The sequence below is a fragment of the Perognathus longimembris genome, chromosome 18 (assembly GCF_023159225.1).
Source record: "Perognathus longimembris pacificus isolate PPM17 chromosome 18, ASM2315922v1, whole genome shotgun sequence".
Lineage (NCBI taxonomy): Eukaryota > Metazoa > Chordata > Mammalia > Rodentia > Heteromyidae > Perognathus > Perognathus longimembris.
In genome coordinates, this window is record NC_063178.1 from 51,481,106 (window position 1) to 51,506,377 (window position 25,272).

At 37.5% G+C, this 25,272-nt stretch overlaps 1 pseudogene; it reads right to left on the reverse strand.

Annotated features, from left to right (window-relative positions):
• Nucleotides 1-1,390: 1,390 nt before the first annotated feature.
• LOC125367062 lies at nucleotides 1,391-25,031 on the reverse strand (annotated as a pseudogene).
• Between the last annotated feature and the right edge of the window lie 241 nt (nucleotides 25,032-25,272).

Below are 25,272 nucleotides of genomic sequence, written 5' to 3' on the forward strand. Positions count from 1 at the left end.
ACATTTAGTAAGGAATGAATATTTCAGAAGAAATGTGCAACGAACGATAGAAAAGAGTAGAATAGCATGCCATTACGTGATCATATATCTTAAATAGTCATGTATTTCTTAAATATAATACAGAGTGCAATAATTCAGACCTTTTAATGATGAATAATACATTTCTTATACAATTAAAATATTAGAAATGCAACATTACTTTTTATCAAAAGGCGTAACATCAAATAACATGAAAAAATACACAGATGAAATGTATATAATTTTGTACATATACTAGTTTTAAAGTGATTGAACAAGAATAAGATGAAAAGGATATCCAGCTATGGGCAAGCAAATTATTATGAATCTCTACATCCAACAGGTATTATTTCATAAAGTCAATACCTTATACATAATTGAATATTTTTGTAGCAAATAAACCCATTGAAATTCTGAATCAATATAAGGAAAGAAGATAAGGTAGAGATATAAGGAAGTGAATGAATGAGAAGAATTAGGAAATTTAATCAGAGAGAATGGGAGAGATGTTCCACCGAAACAGACTGAGGAGTATTGGAAATGGCAGATCTGTGCCTGAAAATACAACACTTATGCAAAATACACTCAATTAAAATTATGAAACTATTTATTTATTTATTTATTCTTGACAGTCCTGGGACATGGACTCAGGGCATGAACACTGTCCCTGGCTTCATTTTGTTCAAGGTTAGCTCACTACCACTTGAGCCCCAGGGCCACTTGTGCATTTTTTTGTTTATGGTGTGCTGAGAAATTGAACCCAGGCCCTCATGCATGCAAGGCAAACACTATACCACTAAGCCATATTCTCAGCCCCAACATGGACCTTTTTAAAGAGGAAAATATAAATGAATGGTGACTAAGAAGAATAGCAATGCACAGGCAGGACGATGATGTAGTTTAAAAGTTAGAAAGGTATCCATAAACCCAGACATACAGGCAGACATGATTTTGTGATTAGGGTTTGAAGCCAATTTAGACAGAAAGTCAAGAGAACCTTATTCCAAGTTAACCATCTGAGTGGACAAAGTAGAGGTGTGCATCAAGGATTAAAGCACTAGCCTTGAGCAGAAAACAAGGACATTACCCAGGCTTTAAATTCATGACCCATGACTGGAAATGAAGAAATTTTAGGGAAATGATTCAGAAAGCACAATTACAAAATTAGTAACAGTGAAAATATTCTAGTGGAATTGATTGTGTCAGTGCAGAGTAAAAAGAAAGAAAAAATACACAGAATGAAACTCAGAGATTCATTGCTCTGATTGTAACTTGCAATTGTACCATTACTAGAGAAATGAATGAATATCACTTATTCATTGAATTGATTGCAACAATATAAACTAACATCAAATAAAAAAAGGAATGCAAATTTAGTCTCAACCTTGCATATATTTGATTGTACATGTAAGTTTCATGTCAAGAAGAACTATTTCTCCCAATGTGTATTTTGTCCCTAAAGCAGTGCAGAACATTTCTATCTGGCCTCAACAAGATGATGTAGCACTTGGGTGCAAAGATGCAGCCCAGGAGCCCTGCACTGGAAGCTAAGATGGAAAAGACCTCTACAGCCACCATGACCTTTCCCCTGGCACTGTGGTAGGCAGGCAGAAAAGTGAACCAGACACTGCAGAATACCAGCATGCTAAAGGTCAGGAACTTGGCTTCATTGAAGGTGTCAGGCAGGTTCCTGGCCAGGAAAGCCACAGTGAAACTGGCCAGGACCAGAGAAACCAGGTATCCCAAGACACAGTAGAAAGCAATGAGGGACCCCTTGTTACATAGGATGATGATATGACCATGTTCTGTGTGTGTATCTGTGTCAATGAAGGGTGGAGAAGTCCCTAGTCAGAGTACACAGAGAGTCACCTGGATCAGAGTACAGATGGGAATGATGAAATTAGGAGCCCCCAACACCAGCAGCCACCTCATCCTTCTCCCTGGGAAAGTGACCTTGAAAGCCAGAACCACAGTTACTGTTTTGGCCAAGACAGCAGATACAGCTACAGTGAATGCAACTCCAAACGTGGTTTCTTGCAGAATGCAGGAGATGGTGTTGGGACGGCCAATAAAAAGCAAGGAACAGAGAAAACAGAAGATGAGGGAGATGAGAAGGATATAGCTGAGAGCCTGGTTATTAGCTTTGACAATAGGAGTGCTCTGATATTTCACAAAGACTCCAAGAACAACTGCTGTGAGTGTAGATAAACAAAGAGCTATGCAGGTCAAGGCTATCCCCAAGGGTTCTCCATAAGCCAGGTAACTTGTAGCTCTTTGGAGGCATAGGGTTCTCTTTGTGTTGGCATACTGGTGATATAGGCACTTCACACACTGCTCCATGTCTGGTGAGGAATTCAAATAACCATTAAGCCATTGCAGTACTTAAAGGGAAGTTAGAAAAACTATACATAGAGATAATTCCAACATTTCAATACTTATTATCATGAAAGTAACTGTTACCAGACTTGTTCAGTATTATTTTATGTCTTCATCATATGCTGACATGCATTTTCACCTCTTTTTTTAGCCATTGTGAGTAAATATTAAACAAGTTATTTACTGCCCTTTCTAATATCCCGATAAAAATGTTCTATACGACTTTATGCTGCCATAGTTATTCTTAGCCTTGTCTACCCTATTCAAACCACTCATCCACAATAGTGCATAATAAGCTTCCACCTCTCTAAATGTCTGTGTCCAAAATAAATCAGAGCCCTGTAGTCCTTCCTTGCCATTTTATACTTGTCTCCTACTTACCTGGAAAGGGCTGATCAATTGAAAATCAAATCAATTTTTGAAGACTTAAATTTACACTATGGAAAAACCTGTGCCTGCTTCTTCCACAGAACTCAACCCACAGCACTTGCTCTGTTGCAATGACATTTCTGGGGAGTAGGATAAAAAGTTATGAAAGGTCTTTTTTGTGTTAAAGTTCACTTTGAAGTAAAAGGACAGCATACTTTTAAAAAGGCTTTGTATTTAATATAACTAATATTAAACTTACATTGGTGATTACTTGAGTAGACATGTTGAATAATGTCGAAAAAATTAAAGACACGTAATTCAGAGACCAAGATTTCTTTATCAAGGAGCAGTAGCATGATGGTCACAATTAGATTACCAAGTGAAGAAAGAAAAGCTTTGATGCTGCAATCCTAATACACAACTTTTGCATTGCCATGTTTGGGGGACACTAAGAGGGAGCATGAATTTTCTGTCTAAGTCATGCAATTACCTGTCTCATTAGCGATCTCATTTTCTGAACAAGGAGTGCATTCAAAACAACAGGCAGCCTTTCCCTCCAGAAGGGATTTCCTCAATCCAGGAGGACAACTCGCACTGCAGACAGAGTGTGGCGGCTGAAGAAAGCCAGATATGTATCAATAACCCATCAGACTTTTACCTGACACACGAATAATTCCATTGTTTCATTAAGCGTTGTGTTTTATGCACATAAATCTGGTCATTTGAATACCATTATAGACTCCACCTCATATCCCCCAAACTGCTTCTGTTCTATATTCTTGATCTCTATTTAACCTGTTGAATGGTGAGTATTGTGGAAATTATTGGTAAGAAAATAACTCCTACTGGCTAGCACTGTGGAGATTCTGGAATTCATGTTATAATTTCTCTCCTACGTATATGTGAGTGATGAGGAATAAGGAGGAAAGTCATTTTTGAAGCATTCAAAGTGTGCTGCACAGAAATGCACAAGCCTTTCCTTTTCAGACTTATTTGAAGCCCAGGGTCATCATATCTTCGTATTCATCCAGTGGCCATGGGCTAAGAAACTTGTTTTTAAAGCTTATGCTTCTTCATTGATAACTCTCACTACAAGTGCCTAAGTAGCAGGCAATTAAGTATTGAATAAAACTTCCACGAGATGGAGCAAAATAAACATTTAAAACAGCACAGAAACCTGCTGAGTAAACTGCAGTTTAGCTGGGCACCAGTGGCTCATGCCTGCAATCCAAGGTACTCAGGAGGCTGAGATCTCAGGATCGCAGTTGAAAGCCAGGCAGGGAAAGAAAGTCCTTGAGACTATTTTTTTTTTTTTTTTTTTTTTGGCCAGTCCTGTTTTTTTTTTGGCCAGTCCTGAGGCCTTGGACTCAGGGCCTGAGCACTGTCCCTGGCTTCTTCTTGCTCAAGGCTAGCACTCTGCCACTTGAGCCACAGCGCCACTTCTGGCCATTTTCTGTGTATGTGGTGCTGGGGAATCGAACCCAGGGCCTCATGTATACGAGGCAAGCTCTCTCGCCACTAGGCCATATCCCCAGCTCCGCCTTGAGACTCTTATCACAAATTAACTATCAGAAAAACCAGAAGTGTCACTGTGGCTCAAGTTGTAGAGGTCTAGCTTTGAGGCAAAGAACTCAGGCACACACTAAGGCCCAGAGTTCAAACAAAAAAAAGTAAATGATATTTTACGATACTATTCTCAGTAAGCATTGAGAAACACAATGGTAACACTTTTGCTTTTATTGGTATAATTTTGTGGTCAAGGTGATGTACAGAGGAGTTACATTTTCATAGGTAATGTAGTGTGAACTCAGAGTCTGGGCCCTGCCTTTGAGAATTGTTTGCTCAAGATTAGGATTTTACCACTTGAGGCAAATCTCCATTTCAGCTATTTAGAAGTTAATTGAGATAACATTCTCACAGATTTTTTCTACAGAGATGACCTGGCATGTAATCTGAGATCTAAAACTGACAGCTTTGACAGCCTGAGAAGATAGAATTACAAACATGTGCCATGAATGCTCCACCATATTAAATTATACTGTTCCTTTCCTATATAGTAGTCCATCCATGGAATTTCTTAAGTGGAAAATATTTAAAGGTCCAATACCTGCTTCTTAGTAAATACATACGGTATAAGTGTGTGTGTGTGTGTGTGTGTGTGTGTGTGTGTGTGTGTGTAACTTTAAGACTTGAATTGAAAGCCTAGGTTGTGTATCTGAGGTTTGTTGCCTTAGGCTTACCCTAATGATTAATCCAGAGCTCCACTTCCCACTGAATTCATGGGTAATTGGTGAGGCATTTCACAGGCTTTCTTGCTAGCACTGATTTGAAAACATGTTACTCAGACCTCAGCCAGCTAAGTAGTTCATTATAGGAGTAAGTTGCTAGCATCCAACCAGGCACAGAATTACGGATGAATTTTGCTTAATTACATATTCTGAAAATCATTAGAAAGATATCCAACACACCTCTGTAGTGTCTATGGACCACTGTACCATATCTTCAGATAAAGATAGTTGATGTCCTTGTAGAGTATATGGAGAAAACTTTCCTACTTTAACTTTAAGTTCAAGACCTTCTGGAAAATTCCAAATATTCACAAGATCAAACTCTGGCTCCAATTTCCTTTCATCATGCAAAACCACTTTATCTCCAGCAGGATTGTGAAATTGGATGTTCTTCAGAAAAGGATGCAACTAAAAGAGATACACTGGCTGATGGTGCTGTACATCCCAGAAAAGACCTAAACTAAAAAAAGTTCCTGATTGCCACAAATTTCTGGTTCAGAATTCAAGAATACCAGAGGAATGTAATAAAGTATCCCAGAAGATAATTTACAGAATACAAATAATCTTTCTGAATGCTGGCCACTCTGTATAGAAATATAAGCACTCTTTGCAAGAGAAATGAATTACATGTAAATAGTCATGAGTGAGACAATTTTAGGTTGCCTATCTACTGTTTTCTACAACCACCACTTTTTGTCAATGTCTTTATCTTGAAGTTTGTAAAATTTAGTATATAAAGTAGAACAAACCTTGATTACTAATATAAATATAGTGAATTATGTACGGGACTTCATCATTCGCAATTACTTGAGAATTTCAGAGGGAAATGGTGATTTTACAGTTTTCAAAACATTAACTATTATCATGTTGATGTTATTTGTAACTAAAAGAATTTTTAGACACATGAAATACAACTTGTCCTTCTTAGTGGCCTGCTTTTCCTGTAGAGTACATGAACACATGTCTACAGAATCTCACAGACATTTACAGATGCATAGTTGCTTTGTTTTTTGAAAACTATCTGAAATACTTAATTTCATGTAGTTAGAAACCTTAATTTCTTGTAGTTAGAAACCCGTCTATGAACTGAGTATATTCTTGGTGTGTGCCATCAACACAGGAGGCCTTCCTTACCAGTGCAGGGGAAGGCACTCTCCCTTTCCAATTTCCCATTGTTTGTTGTTCTGTTTGATGAAGAAGCATTTCATGGAGAGCCTGGGCCACAGCATACACAGCATTGTATATATTGTAACTGTCTCCAGACATAGTCATGTCTAAAATGTGCACAGGCAACCAACCCATGGAGGCATCACGAAGACAGTTCTCCAACATTACACAATCAGACTTAGAATCTGAGCAATTAAAAGAGAGAAACCACAGTTTAGCAAGGAAAAAGTCTTGTGGGTATTTAGAAGGGCTAACTTCCTTGACAAAATTTGTGAATCCAGAAACATCTGGGTGATGGTGTGAAAAAATGAACTGTACATGCAGTGAACCGAGAACATAGTATTTTTTACTACTGGTTGAGTCGACCAGTGAGTCCATGATAAAAACTTTGCCTTTTATTAAAAATTGCTCAACACAAATCATTACATGATGTAGGAATTCATTATCAGCATGGATGATGAAGACATTTGATGTAGATTTATTTATGTGGTTATAACTTCCCATGAATTTGAAAACATTTAAGAGGAACTGTTTTGGAAATGCTAGCTCAATGTCTATACAAACTCTGTTCTTGTCCATCTCTTCTTTCAATGCAGGAAGAATCCACAAATCATTCTCATCTTGTAAGGTTATCAGTACCACCCAATTCCACTTGAAGTGAAGCAGTAATAAGACCATTGCACTTGCTATTGATGTGTCCTTTGGGGCCATCTGATAGAGGCCACGAAACTTGTTATTATCTCTCAGAGTATGATCAAAAGGACCAAAAGTAATCTAAAGGGAATGAAAGTAGGACACTTCATGAATGAGATGATTTCCATCTGTCACAATTTCAGACATGGTATATATTATATAACCATGTGAAGTAGGTGAAAGGTAGGTTTTTCTTTTCGTTTTTGAAAAGGATTTAAACTTACAAATTATTGTACAGTGCACCAATTTGTTTGTAGGAATGTCTCTTCATTTTTGTCAGTTATCATCAACTCCAGTCTTGTGTTTCCAGCTTCTGTATTCTATGACCTTAGTAGTTCCTTTTTCACATACATACATTGAGTATTATATTTTATTTGCCCACTATTTTCTCCTTCTTTTGCTGCTGCTTTCCATATCCCCGTAACACCCACCCCCAAAGAGAAGATACTCTCCAGTATTCTGATGTTCACTTTTCATACTTACTGTGTTTTCCAGAGAAGTTACACCATGAATTTCTACCCCAATAAGTACCATATAAGTTAGCAACAGTACTCATGTGTATGTGTAAGTGAATATGTGTCTTCCATATTTTTAAATATTTAATATTCCTATTTTAGACCTAACATGACACATGAGAGAACACATACAATCCATTCTCTATCTGAGTCTGACTCCCTTCATTCAAAATATTTTATAAACAAGCGTGTGTGTGTGTGTGTGTGTGTGTGTGTGTGGCAGTACAGATCCAGGAAATCATGGCCTCATGAAGTTCTTACCCTTTCCCTGGAAGGCAGCACTCTACTATTTGAAACACGAATTAGTGTCCACTTTTTTCTCTTCAATTAGAAATAAGTGTCCTGGGCCACTAGGATTACAAATGTGAGTGACTATGGGGCTGGGGATATGGCCTAGTGGCAAGAGTGCTTGCCTCATATACATGAGGCCCTGGGTTCAATTCCTCAGCACCACACATATACAGAAAACGGCCAGAAGTGGCGCTGTGGCTCAAGTGGCAGGGTTCTGGCCTTGAGCAAAAAGAAGCCAGGGACAGTGCTCAGGCCCTGAGTCCAAGCCCTAGGACTGGCCAAAAAATAATAATAATAAATACAAATGTGAGTGACTAGCACCCAGCTCAATATCTCTTGACATTTTAAAATCACTTTACAGTTCCTGATTTTTAAGAAAATCAAACTTAAAACTCCAGAAAAGTCCCTTTGTCTTCTCTAACGTTTCCATACCCTTTTCTAAACCAGTGGGAATATATACAATTGTCTTTGACTATTCACTCTATCACTTGACAAAATTTGATTGGTTCATAAATCCAGTCTGTTTTTAGCATATTCTTCTAATGCCTGAAGAGACGTAAATTAGTCATTTTTAATATCCTGATCCCTTCCCACTCTCACCTGTGGAAACTTGTAGATGTCCAGCAGTGTCCCAATCAGGGAAGATATTGCTCCTGAATTTCCTGTAAGTACTGCTATAGGTTTTCTCTCTCTCATACAGTTATAGTTTGGAATCTTGTACTTCCCAAAGAGGCAAGTGAAGGGATTTTTCAATGATGTCCATTGTCCATATCGAATATTATAGATATCAAATCCTAAAGTCAAGTTATATAAAAGGTCAGGGTTTTTGTTGATTTCTTCAATGGCAAAAGCAAAGGCCAAAACAAACTGGTAGTTCTTGATGGAAAACCTGCATTGTGAACATAGAAATTCAGGAGGTTGATTGCAAACTCATGACTTTTATGGACTGAATGTTTGCTCTTCTGCCAATAAATATGTCAAAACATTATCGCCAATCTGGATGGCATATAAATGTCATGTCTTGTGCTGGTATATACTATTATATATGGACATGAAAGGAATTTGTCAATCCTCTCAGACACTTAGTTAAATGAGAAAGGGCTTTCTTTATCCTCACTACCACACACATGTAGCACAGCAAAGTTTTTTCCATTAAACATAGAGGAGGCTTTCATGAGACACTGAATATTCTTTTCACTTCCTTTTGAGTAATAATCTCCACCTGTGTGAAAATTTGTATGTAAGTCTCTCCTTATGTAGTTTGTGTTAAGTAGTTATTTTGTGGGTTGAGCTAAGGTAGTTTCAACTTAATAGCATCTTTCAGAAGCAAAGTCCCATTTAATGAAGATTCTATAGGAAACTGTGCTCACAAACCCAAACTAATGAACAGCTCTTCCTGCAACAATAAACATAATAAGATATTAAATATCACTTGAGGGATTTTTTTTATTTATGTAGGAAAAACAAATACAATCACCCAACTCCCAGTCAGTAACTGTTGAGAGAGGAACCTTTAACAAGTGGGTGCAGAAAGAATTGTGAGGAAGGTTTCCATAGAAATCCATCTTCCAAGGCCACAATAAGAAACTGCATTAATCACTATTATTTTCCCAATATATTTGGGTTGAGATACTGGAAAGAAAGAAAACAGAGGCGTAAGGAGGATAACAGTATTTTTCTTTATGTTTTGTCTTATATATGTGTGCAGTGGAATGTGGGAGTGTGGACATTCTAATGAAATAAATATAATGAAATTAAGGCACATTGTGTAAAGAAGGAATCAATAGAAGCAACAGGGAAATATAAATGATTCAAAATGGAATGAAAGTATTCATAGAAATACAAGAAAATGGAAATTAAGGAAAGATTGATTCTTACAGAAAATAAGTAGGCTACAGGGCAGACAATGAAGGAGTTAGAGGACAGTTCTACCTATGCTTTGAAAACACAGTGATAAAAATGTTGATTAAAAAAAGAACCTACAAAAGGCAATTTGTGAGCATGGTTGGACTAACTAAAGTTTAGTAGAATAATTCATGACATCTACAAAGAGACATAAATGAATATCAGAAGATGGAAGGGGGTCTAATGAAAACGTAGTCTCCCAACAAAATAATATGAGAGAAGACACAGATAACCTTAAGGAAATAAAGAAGTCCATCTAAGACCTAAAAGAAAGCCATAAAATAATCAAGTATAAGGGAAAGAAATAGAAAAATATAAAATGAAAAAATTTGACAGTGGAATATAAGACATAGAAGACATTTTCTAGAACAAATATAAGAAACAATGAAGGAACTTGCAAGAATTTCAGGGAAGAAGCAGAAGGACAAATTGTAGATCAACTATTCAGGAAGGAGAATAACATACAATGAAAGACACACTTAACAAAATTCTACCAGAGAAGTTCATGACTATGCAAAATTGTAGACACATTCAGGCAAAAGAAGACATAAAAACTTCCAGGAATATGGCAGAGGAGGATCAGATCCCTAGTTAAGCTCCCTCTGAGATCTCAGTTTTACCACTCCAGAGAAATTTTTACTCCAAGAAAGACAGCCCAAGTAAGTTATAACAGTATAGAGATTCTGGCCCCAAAGGAAAAATTGACTTTGCTGGCTGGAAAACAGATTTGATCCTCAGGCAGTGTCCCACTGCCACGCACAGCACCCGGCACGCCACGCACCTAAAGCACACAGAGGTGACCAGGAAGAAATCCTCCAGATGGTGGCAGACACATGCAGATCACAAGCTGAGCAAGGAGGGGCTGAAATCGTAGGGAAAGCATGAGTACCCCCACGAAAGACATTGTTATCCACGCCCACAGAGCAGCATCAGGAAGGTAGCCCTTTTCCCATCACCACAGCGAGGGCCATTTTTGACTCTGGCATACACTGGAACAGTGAAGACTGGAAACAAAGTGGGCCAAAGAAAAGTGAGGACAAACGGGCCATCTTTGAAAAGCGCAAGAGTAACTGGATGGGGAGAGCCAGCTCTGCTCTGGAGAAGGTCCTACCACCCAGGCGAGAGGCTTGTTCCCAGGGCTTGGCTCACAAACTGAGGTAAACTCAGTCAGAGCTGCCCCGCACCATCACACCCCTTCCTGCTGATGCTGCAGCTGCCAACTCCCCAGAAGCCAGAATTTCTAAAATCAAACTAAAAGTGGCAAGCAGCTACTGGCATCATGGAACAAACAGACAGGAGAGTAAACAGTCCCAGAGACAGATAAACATCCCATTACAGTGGACACCCAAATCTACTAGCAAACAGCTGAATTCCACAGCCAGCTCCACCCAGGAGAAGATGTCCCCTGCCTCCCACTCCACCCCCCCCCCAACATGGGGCTCTGAGCCAGGTAAACCAGGCCCAAGGTGGCCTGCCCTGATGAGTCTGCAGCATAAGAAGCAGGCATTAAAGGCAACAGCATGGCAGCGGACTGGAGGAACCATGATTCTCAAGACTGTTCAGTCTCCCCCAACTACAGAAAACTCGCAGCTCCTGCCTGCAAGTTGTGCAAACCACAGAGCCCCAGGATTTAATGAATAGGGGAGGAAGGTCAGAACAGAACCACATCCTCCATGCTGAAAGCAAATCAAACCAGCCAAGCAGCAGGAAAGCAAACTGTAGACCAGTGCAAGGAAACCAGAGACTGGAAAGAGCCCACCCAAACAAGGAAGACTCCCTTTGGCTTTGCACATTTGTCTACTTGTTCTTTCTTAAACATTATTTTAACTATTTTTATTTTTTTCTCTGTCACTTTTGAGTTGTTTGGTAGTTTTTTGTTTATAAGTGATATGTTAGTTTTGTTTTATGTGTTTCTTTTTCTGTATTCTTAGTTTCTCATTTTACGTTTTTTTCTTTAAAATTACTTTCGTTTGATTAAAACCTTTACTCTTTTCGGTTGACTCTCCAATAATTATCATTTTAATCTTGTTCTTTCTACCCACTCTACTCTTCTCCACCCTTCCACTTCACTGAAACTAAACCAAAATCATCATCCCCCATTCCTTCTACTCCATTCTCTTCACTATTCCTAACATACCACCCTAAACTTACTTCCAGGAACTCCAGACTCCATTGACCCCTGGTTATCAACAGACTAGATAGAAGGTATCCCTGTTCAATCTGAGTGAGTCAAAGGGTTCATAAAGAAATCACACCATCCAGAAAGAACTAAATGAAAAAACAAACTTGCTCATAGTATTATAGCGGTAAACAAGTAACCACTGAATAAAGAGCTCAGGGTTGGTTGTTATAGTAAAATTATACTTTTTGGGGATGCCAAATCTGCCTTTTATACAAAAAAGAGAGGGAAGGTATCTGTATATGATTCTGAGTTTCTAAGATTTATACAACAAGGCTTGGTAAGGTCTGCTTTGGGTCTTAAACAGTGCTCACAGGTGCTTGTCAATTGGCATTTACAATCCAAATGGGCAGAATAAGCACAAGAAAGATGGCAATCAAGGGAATCTCATCTCCCACTCATAATAAGCAGGAAGCGGGGCAGTCAATCAAAGACCTAGAAGAGAACCCTCATAATGCTCTACAAACTGTACTGATAAAAATGTTAAAAGTTTGAATCTCTTCAGACAAGTATTCTAGAGTGTAAGGAGGCAATCCAAAGATGAATACATCAGTTCATGCATACATTAATAGAGGATATCATGGCCTCCACAAATAGAAAGATAAATTGTGGGAGAATTAATTTCTCTGAAGGAGCATATGTAGAGGCTGAAGGCTTATTTGGTGTTAATTTTTCTTTAACAAAACTGACAGGAGATTGTTCCGGTGTAGCCATCTATTTTAGCTCCTGCCCAATTTGAGTTTTTACCTCCTCAGACAAATGATAAGCCTTCATAGCTTTCTCCACGTCAGCCTTCTCCACATTAGTCTTTAATTGTTCCCAGACTTCTAAATCTAAAGTACCTTCCTCCAGGAACCAGGGATAATACTCCACGACCACCTGTAAACACTCATCTATTTGTGAGCGGGAGACTATAGCTCCATTCCGTTTCAGTACATGGTGGATAAGATTAGAAAGTGGAGTTGATTTAGCTTGTCCCATAACCCCATAATTCTTTGAGAATAGTTGCTCACCACACAGATCTCTTATCTCCTGTGAATTACACACAGATCCCTTATCTCCTGTGAATTACAAAATATCTCTCACCTTACTTGAGAGCTCGACAGTTCCGCAACCTCCTATGGGTCAGAATATCAGGTCCCTGGTTCTGGACGCCATTTGTTGGACCCAGGAACTGCAACTGCAGTCAGGACACGGGGGATGAAAGGCGAGTAAACCAATACATACTTTATTTCAGGAAGGCCAGGGTTTATATATCATTAGAAATCAACTTACAAGTTTCAGGGTAAAGGTTAACACACCATATTATCCATTATAACTACAATAATTTGAGGAACACCATTTCTGGGAGGAAGGATACAAACACAGAAGTTTATCTACTACAAAATTTTATTGCTTTGAAGAGAATTTACTTATTTAAGGCTAAACTATTTACTATCTAGCTACTATTTGCTCCAGACCTTGACCAGGGCTCTATACACCTAAAGGAGACTTCTCTGTTTAATATGGGAAGAAATTATCCTGATTATTGAGAAGGGAATGTGCTATTTTCTAAGAAGAAGCTATCCTATCTATAATGAGTAACTATCACTAAAGGCAGCTGTGCAAACCAGTCTCCTCAGGGAGACGTTGTATGGAGAAGGGGAGATTCTCCTGACAAAAGGCGGCATCCTTTGGCCCACAGACACAAAGAAACTTCTAACTGGGAATATATTCCCAGGAGCCTGTCAGTATGCTGACGCGGCATTGAAGTGACTGTGCCTAGGCTAAGTCTTCCTTTGGCCCAACAGACACAAAGAAACTTCTAGCTGGGAATATGGTCCCAAGAGCCTGTCAGTATGCTGATGAGGCATTGAAGTGACTGTGCCGAGGCTAAGTCTTCCTTTTGGTCAGATAAATTAATTCTCCCACAATAAATGAACTTCAAGAGTCCAATGAAAAGATAGCTACCCAGCTGAAATATTTGAGAGAAAGCAATCAGAACCAAATTAATGAAGTAAAGAAGTCCATACAGGACCTAAGAGAAAATTATAGCAAAAATATGGAAGCCATCAAGAAAGACCAGTCAGGTGGAAGGAAGATTTGAAACTAAGTAGCTAGCCTAAAGAACAGACTAGAAGCAGAGGATCAAATCTCAGGAATTGAAGATTCCTTAAAGTGTATGGAAAAAGAACAACAACAACAACAAAAAATACAAAACCAGTCAAATAAGGAAAACAGATCACTTCAGGAGCTCCAAGATACAATCACGAAGCCCAATTTAAGGCTAAGAGGTATTGAGAAAAACCTAGAGAAAGAAGTTAACGGAATTGGCAATGTGTTCAACAGAATAATAGTAGAGAACTTCCCAAATATCCAGAAGGATAGGCCTATCCAGACACAAGAAGCAGTTAGAATGTCAAACAGACAAGACCCCAATAGGGCATCACACTGACACATTCTGATCAAAACAGGATCAATAGAGACCAAGGAAAGAATCCTTAAAGCTGCTAGGAAGAAGAAAGCAATCACATATAAAGGAAAACCAATCAGATTTACTCCAGGCTTCTCATCAGAGACCATGAAAGCAAGGAGAGGGTGGAATGAGGTATACCAAACCCTAAATAAAAATAATTATCAACCAAGAATACTGTACCCAGGTAAACTCTCATTCATAACCAAAGGTCAAGTAAAAGTCTTCCACAGTAAGGAAAAACTAATACAATATATCTCCACCAAACCAGCACTACAGAAAATCCTCAAGAATGTGCTACACATGGAAAATAATGAAGAACAAAATGCAGACAGAGAAATTAACCCTAATTAGAAAACCGTAATATTAGGACAAGAATAGGGAAGACACAGCCTTTAAAAAGATAGCGCTAAAGAAAGGAACACATGATCATCTTTCAATTCTAACTCTCAATATTAATGGACTTAACTCTGCAATTAAATGACATAGGCTCAAAAATTGGATCAAAAATCAAAAGCTATCTTTCTGCTGCCTCCAAGAGACACATCTATCCAGCAAAAACGAATATTTTCTAAAAGTGAAATGCTGGAATAAAGTCTACCAAGCAAACAGCCCCCATAAGCAGGCTGGAGTTGCAATCCTAGTATCAGCAACAATTGACTTCAAATTAAAAATGGTAAGAAGACACAAAGATGGTTAGTGCATACTAGTAATGGGATCTCTCCTAAAGGAGGATATAACCATCTGAAATATCTATACCACAAATACAGGAGCACCCAACTTCATCAAACAAACACTACTGATTCTGAAAACAATCATAGATCCAAACACATTGATAGTGGATGACTATAACACTTCACTGTCACTTCTGGACAGATCAACATGCTAAAAACTGAGGAAAGAAACCTCAGAACTAAACAGCTTCACAGACCAACTAGACTTAATTGACATCTACATAATATTCCATCCAGAAACACCAGAATATACCTTATTTGAAGCAGCACATGGAACATTCTCCAAAACAGATCACATCTTATGGCACAAAGCAAATCTGTACAAATTCAGAAGTATCAAAGTCATTCCCTGCATTCTCACAGAACACAAAGGAATAAAATTAGAGCTCAACTCAAACAGCCAGCCCAAAAAATCCTACAAGTCATTGTTGAAGCACCAGTGGGACATTGAAGAAATTAGAACATAAATTCAAATATTTATGGCATTAAACCAAGATGAGCACACAAAGTACCAGCTCCTTTGGGAAACAGCAAAGGCAGTACTCAGAGGAAAATTTATATCTCAGAGTACCTACATCAACAAACTGTAGAAATGGCAACTCAACCACGTAAGGAAGTACCGTAAGCTCCTTGAAAGAGAACAAGCCAAACCCAAGCCAATAGATAGAAGCAAATATTTAAAAAGTATTCAGAATTAAATGACTTTGAGTAAAAAAAAAACAAAAACATAGAAAGAATCAACAAAATGAAGAGTTGTTTCTTTGAAAATATTAACAAGGTAGGCAGACCCCTTGCAAATCTGACCGAAAAAGGAAGGCAGCACACCCGAATAAACAAGATTAGAGATAAAACAGGTAAAATAACTACACAAACAACCAAGATTCAGAAGACAATAAGGGAATACGTTGCAAACCTTTACACCAACACATTCAAGAACCTGGAAGAAATGGACGAATTCCTATCAAAAATTGATATGCCAAAACTTAACCGTTAAGATATATACCTTCTAAGCAGTCCCATATCCAGCATTGACATAGAAACTTCAATAAGAGATTTCCCATCCAAGAAAAGCCGAGGTCCAAATGGATTCAAAGCAGAATTCTACAAGGCCTTTAAAACAGAACTCATACCAATATTTCTCAAACTCTTCAATGAAATTGAAAGTGAAAGTTCGCTCCCAAACACATTCTATGATGCCAGTATAACCCTTATCCAAAAAGCAGGTGGGGACTCAATGAAAGAGAACTATAGACCGATTTTCCTGATGAAAACTGATGCAAGAATACTCAATAAAATTCTGGCCAATCGACTTGAACAGTTCATCAAAAAATCATGCACTATGACCAAACTGGATTCGTCCTCGGTATGCAGAGCTGTTTTGATGTACTCAAGGCAATCAACATAATCTACCACATCAACTGGAACAAGGTCAAGAATCACATGATTATTTCTCTAGATGCATAAAAAGCATTTAGTAAAACCCAGCACCCAATTATGATAAAAGCTTTGGAGAAAGTAGGATTCCAGGGAACACTCATGAATATAATTAAGGCTGAATGAGACAAGTAAACATTATTCTTAATGTGGAAAAGATAAAACCATTTCCTGTAAAATCAAGAGCCAGAAAAGGTTGTCTGCTCATCCCTCTCCTCTTCAATATAGTACTAGAATTCCTAGCCAGAGAAATTAGGAAAGAAGAAAACATAAAGGGGATCCAAATAGGAAAAAATGAAGCCAAACTCTCTCTCTCTTTGCAGAGGACATGATCCTGTATCTAAAGAACCTCCTATACTCTACTCTCTAGCTAATTGAGCTGATCCAAAACTTTGGCAAAGTTGCAGGATATAAAATAAACCCTCAGATATCAGTGGCTTTTCAATATGCCAATGACCCGAAGACTGAGACCAAATCAGGGAAACAATTCCTTTTGCAATAGCCTCAATAAACATAAAATACCTAGGAGTAACCTTAACTAATGAAAGACATCTGTGATGAGAACATTCAAAACATGAAAAACAAAATAAAGGCAAAACTAAGGAAATGGAAAAACCTCCCATGCTCCTGGATTGTTAGGATTAATATAGTCAAAATGGCCATATTGCCAAATGCTATCTACAAATTCAATGCAATATCCATTAATATATCAACACCATTTTTTAAAGAAATCGAGGAAGCAATCCAGAAATCATATAGAACAATAAAAGACTGCAAAAAGCAAAACCAATCCTAAGTAGAAAGAATAATGCTGAGGAATTACAATACCAAACTTCAAGCTGTATTACAAAGCTATAGTAATAAAAACAGCTTGGCATCGGCACAAGAACAGGCATGAGAACCAATGGAACAGAAGTGAAGTCCCAGTAATGAACCCACAGATCTATGCCTACTTAACCTTTGATAAAGGAGCTAAAAAATAGGATGGAAGCAAGCAGGCTTTGCAGCAAATGTTCCTGGCAAAACTGGTTCAACACCTGCAACAAATTTAAGCTTCATCCTTAGATGTCACCGTGCACAAAGACAAATTTGAAATGGATCAATGACCTCGAAATAAAAACAGATACCCTGAAAACACTACAACAAGTCATAGGAGAAACCCATGGGCTCCTTGTTACAGGACAATACTTCTTTAACAAAGGCCCAGAAATGCAACAAATCAAAGAAAGCTTGGACAAATGCAAGTGCATCAAACTGCAGAGCTTCTGCAGGGAAAAGGATATAGCTTGCAAGATAAACAGAAAGCTTGGGAGAAGATCTATACCAGGCAAACAATGGACAAAAGCCTCATATCTAAAATATATGCAGAACTAGAAAACATAAATTCCTCCAAAACAAATCCTCAAAGAATCAATACCCCCTCACCAAGTTGGCTAAAGGTGAAAAAGAGACTTCACTGAAGAGGAAATGAGAATGACCAAGAGACATATAAAAAAGTTCTCTACATCCATGGCCATAAAAGAAATGCAAATCAAAACAACATTGAGATTCCAGATTTCACCTCACCCCAGTAAGAATGCCCATTATCAAGAAATCTAAAGATAACAAATGCTGGAGGGGATGTTGTCAATAGGAATCCTACTACGTTGTTGGTGAAAATGTAGACTTGTTCAGCCACTCTGGAAAGTAGTATGGAGATTTCTCAGAAGGCTACATATAGAGCTCCCCTAAGATCCAGCAGCCCCATTCTTGGGCATCCACCCAAAAGATTACAAACAAGAACCACTAAAGCCTCCACCACAACAATGTTTCTCACTACACAATATGTCATTGCTAAAATATGGAACCAACCCAGATGCCCCTCAGTAGACAAATGGAACAGGAAAATGTGGTACATATATACAATGGAAATTTATGCCTCTATCCGAAAGAATGGCATTGCCCCATTCATCGGGAAATATAAGGATTTGGAAAAAAAAATTATACTAAGTGAAGTTAGCCAGACCCAAAGAAACATGGACTCTATGGTTTCCATCAAAGGGAATAATTAGTTCAAGCTTAGGCTAGTCACAGCAGAGGATCACATGAGTCCAATACCTAAGCCTTATGAACACATAAGATGATGTTCAGTGAAATGAACTCCATGTTATGTAAACGAGTGTTATATCACTGTTGTAACGACTTTCAACATGCCATGTGAAACTATAGCTATTTTATTATTGTTGATGATCCTCTTGTATCCCTGCCTATGGTTTTCCCGTGCTATCATTGTCTCTCATCTGAGTATCCTGGATAATGTATATACTGGTATTAGAATTAGGGAAGGAAAAGGGAATATTAAAATTGAAAGACAAATGATAAAATGACAAATAACTCCAAAAGCAATACATACAAAACCATTTGGTGTAAACCAACTGAACAACTCATGGAGAGGAAGGGAAAGGGGGAAGGAGAAGGGGGAATGGAAGAAAATAGGGAGGATGTAAAAAATTGAACAAGAAATGTACCCACTGCCCTATGTATGAAACTGTAACCCCTCTGTACCTCACTTTGACAATACATGAGTAATTATTCAGAAAAAAGAAGACATAGAAGTCCAAATAGACTAGACCAGAAAAGAAATCAATCCTGTTGCGACATTGTAATACCCACAGGATCAGAAGAGACCAAGAAAAGAAATATGGAACCTATCGGAAAGAAGTAATTGATTGCTTATGAAAGAAAAGCTGTCAGAATAAGTACAAATTTCTTATCTGAGACCATGAAAGCAAGGAGAGCTTTAACAGGTGTATGCCCCATTCTACAGGCAAAGTGTCAAGTAGAATGTACCCAGAAAAGAACTCTTTCATATCGGAAAGGCACATGTAAAACTGCGTAACAAGAAAATGGAAATAATTTTCTCCAGTAGGCCAGAAATAAAAAAGAAAGGTAAAACATCCAGCATATAGAAAACTAACCCTCTGTACTTCATTTTTACAATAAAGAGGAGAAAAAACACAAAACCAACCAGAACAGGATACTTGCAGAGAAACTGTCCATGATTAGCTAGTCCGATCAATATAATCAGAAAATATGATGCACAGACACCAAATAAGTGGATAATATGTCAAGAGTTACCAAACACTTTTCACTTCTCAATGGATTTAAATCTCCAAATACACAACACAGATTGAGTAATTGGATAAAAAGCAAAACTCATCAATCTTAGGTCTACAAGAGGCTCATACTGCCAACAAATATTAACATAATCAAACTAAAATCCTGGAGTAACATGTTTCAAAAAATGGCCCCCATAATGTGGGTGGAGTCAAGATGCAGAATCACAAGAAATCAAATAAAGTCTAGATGAATGAGACTGCCTCCAAATGAAGCATTTCAGAATGGGAAAGGACATACCTGCCAATATGAATAAACCCCCAAACGAGAAAAGCTCTTTAATTACTTTGTGTAAGACAATGGACCCATTTCTAATATGGATTAAGAGGTCAAAACATTGAATTCAACAAAAACCAAATCCTCAAAGAAACAACAACCGAATTAATAAATTGGTGAAGGAATCAAAGAGAGACTTCACTGCGGAAGAAATAAGTATTGAAAATAGATACGTATAGAGATATTGGACAACTCTGGCCACAAAAGAAATGCAAAGGAAAAGAATATTGAGGGTTCACCTCACCCCAGTTACAGTGCCCATTATGAAGCAAATTACCAATTAAAGATGCTGGCAGGGATGCGAACAAAAAGGAACACTACCACTCTGTTTTATGAATGTCAACTTGTTCAACACGTTTGAAAGCAATATAAAGGTTCCTCAAAAGAGTAACATAAAGCTCCCATATGACCCAGAAATTCCCACCCTGGGCATTCATCCGATAGAACACAAATGAGGCCACAGTAAAGGTATCAGCCAATTACATACATTTCAGCATTGTTTACTATAGCCAAGATGTGCAATCAACCCAGATGACCATCAAAGGATGAATGGATCAAGAAAGTGCGCTATGTATGCAAAAGGCATTCTATGTCTCTGTCTTAAAGAGTGATGTTACTACCTTCATAAGGAACTGGAAATACTGGAAAATAGCATATTAAGCCAAGTAAGCCAGGCCCAACAAAACATAGTTTCTCCCATTGTATTAACTAAAATTTGTCCATATCTATCTACCATATATCTAAAAATAACTCCAATGGATGGTGAAAGACAAAAACTTACAATTAGACAGATAAATTATACAGGATTCTAAATATTCATATAGGGAGACCAAAGGAGAATATTCTCAAGAGAGGATCATAAAGGCTCAATAGCTATATGCATATGATCTTAAAATCATATTTACTGAAATGATCTACAACAAATGGAAATGAGATTTTTGTATTATGATTTTTATTTTGTTTCTTTCTTTTTTCTTTTGTCACTGGTTTTGATTTCTTTCTTGTGTGTAAGTTTTCCAGTTTTGTTGATGTTAAGGATGAACACAGAAATGATGGGACAAATGATGAACGAATGCAGCAGGGATACATCCTTGACACTAGGTTGAAACTCAAATATACAATTTGTGGGGAGGGTTCAGGATGGAAAAACAGAGAAATGGGGGGAGTAGTGCCCCCCATTATCTGGCTTATGTAACTAATCTCTGCACATCACCTTAAAAAAATGTCAATTTAAAAAATAAAAAAGAATTGGAATAAAGCACTTCATATAGAGGGAATTTTTTTTTCTAAAACAATAGTAACTAATAACACATCACAGGAAGTAGACTTTAATGAAAAATGATAAAGCACAGTTTTCTTTTTTCTTTTATAATAATTATTATTCATTGTCAAAGTGAGGTACAGAGGGGTTACAGTTTCATATGTTAGGGCATGGATACATTTCTCGTACTATTTGTTGCCTACTCCCACATTTCCCCCCTCTCCCTTCTATCTCCCCTCATGAATTGTTCAGTTGGTTTACACCAAATGGTTTTGCAAGTATTGCTTTTGGAGTCGTTTGTCTTTTTATCATTTGTCTCTCAATTTTGATATTCAATTTCCCTTCCCTAGCTCTAATACCAGTATATACAGTATCTAATGTAATGTACTCAGATGAGATACAGTCATAATGTGGGTACAACCACAGGAAGTTGATACAAGAGGATCATCAACAAAGAAGCTACTGTTTCACGTGGCATGTTGAAAGTAATTACAAAAGTAATATAACAATCGTTTCCCTAATATGTTCATTTCACTTAGCATCGCCTTATGTGCTCATCCACATAAGTGACAATTTCTTAATGCTATGATGGAGGGATCAAATCAACAATATGACATAGCACTTCTGTTTCTTTTCACACTAACCAAACTGATGCAGACTTTAAGATAGTCCATGATACAACACTAGCTGAAGATTTCACAGAAAGTTCTTCCCAACAAAATCAACAGAAAGGCATCAGAATTAAATTGAACCATTAATCACATGAAGCCCACATTTATAAAGAGATTATTTCAGTGAAATTCTATTGAGTAAAACACTATTCATCAACATACTGAACATTGTCCAGGAGAGATGACGGTGAGGACAAAATACCTGGAACGTTTTAATTTTTTTGAAAATATATTGAGCACACATGCAGATCACACTGTAGTACTGCTACAAATTAAGAAGGAATATAGCCACATAACATGAAAATCAAATGAATTATTCTGAAACCATTACCAAATACTTACATAAATTATATTAAAAATTTTCAATGTAATTAAAGATTAATGCATGATAATGTGAATTGTTTTTCAAGGCAAATAACAAAAAATACACTGATCCTTTGAAGAAATGAAAGTGGCAACAGCATAGACTATTGCTACAAATATAGAAAATGAAGGAATGAAAGGAACATCACAATCTTGTTTAAATCAAGTGCTCAGTACACTGAAAGAACTTACCCTGCATTTCAATTAACTAGAAATAGATCCCTAAATGGATAAAAAATTGAAATATATTAGAAAAATGAAATATGGAGTAAAATCACAGAAGGAATAAGCAAGGATTCAAAAGGAAGTTGCATAAAAGCAAAAGTGAAATGTTACTGAAGAAAAAAATCATGAACAATCACAGCAATAATCAACACAGTTACACATATCAAGACATAGCTCCCAGATTGTGGATGAACTTGAACAGTGCGGAGCATAAAGCCATATTACTGAAAATCATGCACTAGTTCAGTGACGTCTCTATCCCATTTCCTATCACTTCTTCAAGGACACTGAACAGTCAAGAATAAATTTTTTGAGAAACTAAATCGATAATTATCTAGACCTATCTTAAGACACAGTAAGTATACTGAATTATTAGTATACTCTGCCTGTATTCCTTTTATGCAGCTCTGCCAATTAGCAGAAAAATTACTGAACTTGACAGGGAGTAGAAAAAATGAGGGTCACCATACCTACATTGTTAACTTCAATAGAACTCAAACCATCATAAAATAAAATAATAGCAAGAATTAGCTCTGAATGTTTCTAAGTAGGAGAATTCCTAAATTTCACCCAACACTAGAAATGTAAAACACCTTTGGTTGTGTCAGATTATAAAGTTTCAGCACAATGCATGAAACAGTGGGAAGGCCAAAATGTATAGTTGAAACTATTGCTGCTTATTCATCTCTCAGAATATGAGTAAAATAATTCTGAAATGTATGTAAGTAAAAGTCTAATTAAGAAACTCACTTATGAGCAGATATTTTAAAAATTATATATTACAAGTGGAAATCCAGCGCAGAAAAAAATTTTAAAGCCTTTGAGCAAGCAGGACAGAAATGTCAAAGCTACAGTGAGTTACCCATCAAGCCAGAAAGAAATTGCAATTTTCTGGAACTTGAAAGTGCTTTGGGGGCAATGAGAAAAAGGAAAATAACCAGCTGAACATTTAGGGCCAAAGAAGTTTAAGTTGAATTGGAAGATGACAGTGTGGGCAGAAGGAATATGAATTTTAAATGATAATATAAAACACATAAAAACTAAGGTAAAGAATCAGAACTGGAGAAACATGCTGGAAACATGGTATTTAAATTCTGCTCTCCTGTGGAAAAAGTAGCTACTTCAAAAGTGATGAAAAGAGGTCACAGACAGTGCACAGGCCCTGAGTTTCCAGATGAAGCACCAATGTACTCCCCACCCAAAACAACAACAACAACAACAAGAACAACAAACAGAGGAGGGAACATGCTAGTGATGTATAAGATAAGAATATATAGTCTATAACAGGGAAGAGAGTAATTCTACCCCTCCCATCTCTGATCCCATCTGTGGGCAGCTCTCTAAGTGACCACTTGTCATATCAGCACTTGAAATGAAGTGCACAAAATAGTCAATGCCATTTTATTTTGAAATAAGTATCAAATTACCTGCTGTATTTTTTGGAGTTGTGTATAGCCACCTTTCTCTCTCTCTCTCTCTCTCTCTCTCTCTCTATATATATATATATATATATATATGTCTCTCTATTTAAGTCTTTTCTTTCTTTCTCTCCCTCTCTCTTTCTCTTTCTTTCTTTTTTCTTTCTGTCTTTCTTTCTCTCTTTCTCTCTTTCTTTCTATACCATTAATTAGTGAGACCTTCTTAACACAGCAAAAGCCAAGCATATGCAAGTGTTCAAATAAAGCAGATCTCATCTTTGACAGATTAATACTCCAAATAGGGATCTTTGATAATGCTGACATGCTTAATAATACCTGGATTGTAGAGTGTTTGTGGCACGAGCTAATAGTTGTTACCTTTGAGGGTAACTATTTTTACAGTAAAAGATAGATAGATAGATAGATAGATAGATAGATAGATAGATAGATAGATAGATAGATAATGTGTGTTTGTGTCCATGTGGCTGTGTCCTATGGCTTTGATTGAGTGAGTGTATGGACACTGTTCTTTAGCTTTCTTGCTCAAGGCTAGCACTGTCCCACTTAATCCCCAGGTGTACACTCAGCTTTGGCTAAAGAAAAGGACATACATTATAAGGGAGTTTCATGCCTAAGATGGATTTAAACATTAGCTTACTGAAGAGTTAATGATCACCTCATCATCTAGCAGCTTACAATGAGAATTTTTGTCAGTGTCCTCAAAATATATGTGTTTCCAAACAAAACTTCTTAGACCACTGTCTTGTGAGGAAGGAAATGTGTCTGTAGCCTTTTAGTACAGAACACTTGCCACTGATTCAGGTTGTTTGTAATCACATCACTCCATCCTCTGCAGTGACATCTGGCATGGAAAAGATACAAGGATTACAGTGAAGTGCTTACAGCCTTGGAGAGAGAAACTACCAGGAGGAAAAGCACAGCCATTTCCTACTGGAAGGTATAAATTTTCTCAACAGTAGATGGAAAATGCAAAAATGAAACTGAGCTGTTCTGGTACACTAAGGGCAGTTGGCAGGGTAGAGAAGACAGAAAACTCTCACCTGTGCTCCTAGAGTTCTGTCAGCCATTGCCTATTCTAAGAACAAGACATAAAAGAAAATAAAAACAGATAAGTTACTTACGGGTTGTTCTGTCCATATGCAGAAGCATCACTGTTACTGTTATCAGCTCCCAAAGTGTGCAGAGGGAAAAGCCCAGCAATCATCATATCTCCATCCATGTATGCTCGGGGCTTCATTGTAGAAAAGCAGCTAGGGCCAGCCAAGGACCTGACAAGGAGGAGAAGTTGCAGAAGAAGGAATGTGAAATTCAAAGGACACATCCCTGAAGCCTCTTCCAAGCTGAAATCCTGGCTGAGGTGAGGCAGATAGATATATATTCATGTAACTCTGTACATGTGTACAAGTGTCTTTTTTAGTGAGTCTTTTTAGTGACAGATGTATGTAGCCAATCTTTCAGGG